The sequence below is a fragment of the Sciurus vulgaris genome (genome assembly GCF_902686455.1).
Source record: "Sciurus vulgaris genome assembly, chromosome: 6".
Lineage (NCBI taxonomy): Eukaryota > Metazoa > Chordata > Mammalia > Rodentia > Sciuridae > Sciurus > Sciurus vulgaris.
The window spans coordinates 36515279-36521703 of record NC_136466.1 but is presented as its reverse complement, the minus strand read 5'-3'; the positions used below and the strand labels follow the sequence as shown (position 1 = coordinate 36521703).

The 6425-nt window shown below is 40.6% G+C and overlaps 1 pseudogene across 1 annotated transcript in view; it reads left to right on the top strand.

Annotated features, from left to right (window-relative positions):
* LOC306663714 (olfactory receptor 2Y1B-like) overlaps window positions 1–6425 on the top strand; it is a 51352-nt pseudogene that overhangs the window by 24147 nt on the left and 20780 nt on the right. The window lies entirely within an intron of this gene.

Sequence of the window (6425 nt, the reverse complement as noted above, 5' to 3'; positions counted from 1 at the left end):
TTTCCTAAAACTATCCATATCATATGCAACACATTCTGAGAGTTTCAGTTCTTTGCTAATTTTTTTTTCAATGTTGCTTGTGACCCATCAATTTGATTTCACTAGTGGGTTTGAAAAATCCTGGGGCTAAATGACTTGGTTGACAGAAACCACTTTGGAGCTTTATACCAGATAGTGGCAGGGGTCTTTGGGCGAGTTCTACCCAAAAGGGATGGGCACTGGGGAAGCAGCTTTAGGAGAGCTATTTCTGCCTTGGCCTTTGTCCTCTTCTTATCTTCACTCTTGTGGGATGGATCTCATCCATTGAGTGAATCACCTCCAGTGCAGATAAATGTGTGAAGTCTCTGGCCAGGCCTATGCTAAGCCTTCAGTGGACTTCTCTATCAAAACTGGGTTGCCAAAGGACAGGCCAGGAGGGTGGGAGGTGGAGGGCAGTTAATGTCAAACTGCCGCTTCTAAAATTCGCTTCTTTTTCCTTAATAATGTTTATTTTAAGAAATCAAAACACTCTTTCACATCTTTCTTTATACCTTGGTTGTATACCTACCAGACTTCTTACATACCTAGATAGATAAAATATTGTTACAGTTTAGATATGAGGTCTCCCTTAAAAGCTCACGTGAGGCAATGCATGAATTTTCAGAAGTGAAATACTTAGATTAATCCACAGATTAACCATGGTAACTGTAGGCAAGTAGGTTGTGCCTGGAGGAGGTAGGTCACTGAGGGTGTGCCTTTGGTTTTTATTTTTTGTCCCTGGTGAGGAGTTCTCTCTGCATGCTTATTGTCATGACCTGGGCTGCTTTCCTCTTCCATGCCCTTCCACCATGATGATCTGCCTTACCTTGGGCCCAGAGCTGACTGTAGACTGAGCCTCTGAAATTATGAGCCAAAGAAAACTCACCTCTCTCAATATTGTTCTTGTCAGGTCTTTTGTTCACAAAAAGACTAAGAGCTGACTAAAACATTTATCAGTAAACCCACAGTTATGTAAATATTTAGCTTATATATATTTCTGAAACATACAAATTTACAAAACATACAAGTTTATTTCTTCAATATCTTTAACAAATGGGATTTCAAACTTCCTCACAAGACCTATGTAGAGTTAAGTGGTTTACCACCAGAGGCGCCCTTGACCCCCACCTGTTCTCCCACTCACCCACTGTCTAACCTGGGCAAGTCACAGGGAATTTATAATAGGGAACTCAGGTCAGAGAACCTTGCTGGTAGGGGCCAAGTGCCACATCTTTCCTGATGCATAGACAGCAGGTCTGATAGCCAAAGTCACATGGTGGTGATGGACCCCCTACCTTCATGTCTGACTTCAGATCAGTCATTTGTCCTGCCAGAGCCTCTTCTGTAGGACCAGAACAGTAGTACCTCCTGGTGTGGTTATGGAGATTAATATAAGTGGAAGCAATGTAAACAAAGTCCCTTGGAAATCCCTGTCTCTGTTAATCTCCTCCTCCTCCTTTTCTTGGTGTTCATTTTGGTTCCTCTCTACTGATATCCCCTGACCCCACATGTGCCTGGAGAGAACAGAGTGGCAGTCATGAAGTTTGAGTAGAAAAGGGTCCTGGCAGTACTGAGGCTGTTAAACTTTCCCATACTGCCTCCCTTGGCTTATTAGAAGTCTGACTCTCTTTTTTCTGATATAAATGTGTCAGAATTAGATTCAGATGCATATAGCAAGAAACCCAGATCACTGTGCCTTATGGCAGTGAGCGGTAGGACTGGCATAGTGGTTCTTGATATCATCAGGACCCTAAATGCCCTACATCTCTATCTTACTCTACTTAGCTTGAGGCTTCCATCCTAGATGTCACTTCTTGATTGAAGGAGCTCCAGCCAGCACACTTACATTTCACGTAGGAAGAAAAAAGAAGGGAGAAGGTGGCAAAAGGTGGATGCCAGCTGCCATCTTCCTTTTCTGAAAGTCGATAGCACCTAACCCAGCTCCCTGGCCAGAACTGGATCACACAGACACCTATCAACAAAAGAGATTTGGAAAAACAATTTTTCAGCTGAATTCATTCTTACTCAGAACAAAATTCCTGTCACTAAGGAAGAAGGGAGTAATTGTGTGGGCAACTAAAGAGACCTGAACCACACACAGCCTGGAAGACCAAACTTGTGACAGTGGCTGAAGAAGCTGGAGAGGTAGTATGATGGGGAGGTTGAGGGAAGTACATTAGGAACCATAACCTGGTGAAAGGCAGAATTAAATCTCCTTAGGTCCCTAACTCTAGTGGGTTGTGTGAGAAACATGTCCTACAGTGCTCAAGGGGGCTGGGGCCTTCCCAGGGTCACACATGACAGCTGAAATTCTTCAGGGCCACACGCAACCATAGTAATGCTGATTGACAAGGACAGGTGGACCAGGGAACTCAGTCATCTATTTTGTCATTCTGCCATCTTCAGTACATGGCGCCTAACTCATGGTCCAAGATGGTGCCTTGGTTCCAGCCCCCAGGAAGAAGGAAAAGGAAAAAGAGGCCAAACCTACTCCTTTACAAAATAAAACCAGTGTACATAGCCATTCTCTCATAACTCATTCACCAGAACTTAATCTAGTTAGTTATCTTCATTGCAAGTGTGGGGAAGTGAGAAATGGAGTCTTACCTTGGCAGGCATGTGTTCAGCTAAATCTTTTTTTACCACATATATAAGAAAGGAAGCATGGTTACCAAGAGACAACATTCATATTCATTCTCTCTCTCTCTGTCTCTCTCTCTCTTTCTCTCTTTTTTAAGTACTGGGGCACATTACCACTAAGAATATCCCCAGTCCTTTATATTTGAGACAGGGTCTCATTAAGTTGCCCAAGCTGACTTTGAACTTGTGATCCTTCTGCCTCAGCCTCCCAGGTCACTGGGATTACAGGCATGCACCACCATGCCTGAGAGTCAGTAGTCTCTTGAGTATAGGTAATATGGCAAAACCTGTCAAAAATTTTCCTTGCAAATGACGTTTATTTTTCAAAGTTTCTACTTAGGAAGGGAAAAAACCTTCAGGATCAGGGGTGAGTGGTGTTGAGTCCTCACCAAGGGCCCTCCACACCTTTCCTGAGGAAGGCAACAAGAGCACCCCACTGTGGGAATGGCTGCCTCAGTCCTGCATGAAATCATGCCATGCAAATGAGGTTATGTGAATTTAAGTTAGGTTGGAAAAGGTGTATTAGGTACCTTTCACTGTAACAAATTACTAGACACAGGCTATTTGTGAAGTAAAGAGAGATTTGTTTGTTTTTTTTGACTCACAGTTCTGGAGGTTCAAAGTTCAAGATTGGAGTGCATGTCAGAATGAGTGTTCACATCTCCAGCCAGGAAGCAGATAGAGGATGAGCAGGAATCCTACAATCCCCTTTGGGAGGTACAACCCCAGCGACCAAAGACCTTCCACAAGGTCACAAAATCCCACCTCCTTTGGGTTCCTTAACTTCCCAAGGATAATACTTAAGGACCAAGCCTTTAACATTGGCCTCTGGAGGACATTCAATATTCAACTATAACAAGGGGTTGTGACTTCTGCCATTTGTTGAAACATTCAGCTTGAGGCTTTGAGCACAGGAGTTGCCATATAAGAAGTTTGACTAAGCTGGGAGTAGTGGCACTCACCTGTAATCCCAGCGACTTGGGAGGCTGAGGTAGGAGGATTCCAATTTCAATGCTGGCCTCAGCAATTTAGGGAGTTCCTACGCAACTTAATGAGATCCTGTCTCAAAGTAAAAAAAATAAAAACGACTGGAAATTTAACTCAGAAGTAAAGCACTCCTGAGTTCAATCCCCAGTACCAAACAAAAACAAAAGAACAAAAACAAAAACCCAAAGTCTAACCACCTTGAGACCACTTCACTGGAGAAGCCAGGTGAAATGGTTGGCAGCTAGCATTGTCTGCTGCCATCTTGGATATCCAGACCTGTGCAGCCTTTGGATGTTTGCAACCCTAGCCAACTTCTGACTGAAACTGCACAGGACATCCTAAGCAACAATTGCCCAGTCAAACCCTTTGAGAATTTCTGACCCTCTAGCAAAAAAAAAAAAAAAAAAAAGATTGTTTTTAGCTGCTAAGTTTTGAGGTAATTTGAAAAGTGAAAGTAGTAACTAGAACTCTTGGATACTATTTCTCATTAATACCCAGGGGTGAGGATATTGTTATATAGGACAGTGTTTCTATTACCTGGGTAGAAGTTGTCTTTGAATTAAACATGAATCTTTTTTATTCTTCCAAAATGTTTTTTTCAATTTTGTATTCAAAATATTATCCAGGTTTTTATTATGAAAGTTTTCAAACCCGTAGGGAAATTGAAAGACTAGTACCAAGAAAATCCATATTCTTTCCACTGAGATAACAGCAATTAATATTTTGCCATATATAGACACACATACACACACACATTTATTTTTTTTCTCTACCATTCAATAAAGTATTGCAGGACAAATTTTAAATAACATTTTTTCATAATAATGTAAGTAGCATATTTTCAATATGAAACTATTAGAAAAAATTTTTAAAATCAAAATTAATCCATAACCCCACTGCCCAGAATTAACTACCTTTAATTCTTGACTTGCTAAACAAGTTTCTAATATGAATTTGATCTTCATTAGGTAGGAGTGCCCTCTACTGATGACTGGGTGAATTGTTAGGTATTGAGATTTTCATTTGCATAGTCTCTTGTGGGTTTTTGGTTAAATTGATTCCCCTGACTGCTTGCTTATGGATGAATCAAGAATATTGATTTCCTGAAACTGCAAAACAGAGCCTGATGACCATTACCTGTGGGTTTTATTAAAAAGTTTTGGGCAAAATCTCACCTATAAAGGCTAGTCTGACTTACCTGTCATTGCCATATTATTTCTTGAATTGGACCCTATAGGGATGGACATCTATGTCCCATCCATGGCCTGGCATTTCACCACTCTAGTTAGATGGCACACACGTGTTGTTTCACCCCTCATCCCCAACTGAACTGATACCCCTGATTTTTTTCTAGATTCTTTTTCTTTCTCCTCTTTCAGCTCATTTTTCTTCTCCCTTTCTGTTACATCTTGTGTTATTTACACTTTCCACCTCCTGGACCTCTCATGTAATTCACTTCAACCAACAAATCAGTCTTCATTGCAAATTAATATATTCAAGGATCCACATTTACATAATAGCACATCTATAATATTTATGAAAAGTATATACTTTCTTCTCTCAAAAAATTAGAGGCAATGAAGATCTCAGTCATATCTCTTGGAAGCTATGGTTCAGACAGACATGAGGCAGGAAGTCACACTCCTCTGGAAGCAGTATTATGACTGCTTCTTCAGAAGGTCCCTATAGCAATCATATTGAGCTCAGGTTGAATAGTTTGTTGTCTGCCTCCTTTCAGTAGCTCATAGGAACTAAATAAGTTTTGCTCTTAAGATAAATGTATAAAGTTTTATTATAATCTAGAGATTTCAAGGCTAACAGGAAAAGAGGAAATGTTTTTGTGGCAAGCATGTGGTGAGCCAGAGTGGAGGAAAGAATAAGGTGTTTGAACATTTCAAAAAAGCGGAAGCATTGATCTAGAGTGGGCCAAAGTTCAGTGCAGACAGAACTGGATCACTCTTAAGTGTTTTTGGCTAACAGTCTTGTCTCCTTGCCTCCCTCCCTTTTACTGACCTGAGACAACTCCCTCCCAAGAGGTGCCAGAACTTTGAGCTATGAACTGTGAAACAGTCTCAAATTCTCTTCTCATTTGGCACATAGACCCATGATGGGACATGTAGACCATGATGTACCATTCCCATTAAAATCAGTAATATGATCACTTCCTACCAAAATGCAGTAGTGGTAGTCAGCATGATTCATTAGGATGGTGGTGGGATAGTGTTGGTTTAAAAATTGCAGTGATAAAAAGTTTGATTGAAGTACATTAGGAATTTTATCTGCGATAAAAAGTTTGGTTGAAGCAAATTAGGAATTTTATCTGTGAAATGAAACTGAATTTGTATCTGCCATATTTATTTATAATATGCCCATGTCTAGATCTAAATGGCAAGTGGGTTAACACTTTGAAAATCTCCCCACCAAACTCATGGAAACAATATGTTAAATAATAAAAGAAATATAAGGACACATCAAATTAGTTAAGTATAAGATAATTATATCTGGAACAGATACAAAAGATAATGAGACCATAGCAGATGGTGTTAAGTAGGTTAGTATCATGATTTGAATATTAGGTGTTCCCCCAAAAGCTCCTGTGAATGCAGGAATATTCAGAGGTAAAATGATTATATTATGATAGCTGTAACCTAATTCATCCATCCTAGTTTGAATGGACTGGGTGGGAACTGTAGGCAGGTGGGGTGTGGCTGGAGGAGGTGGGTCACTGAGGGAGTGACCTAGAAGGGTTATTTTTCCTGAGACCCCCCTCCCTTCCCTCT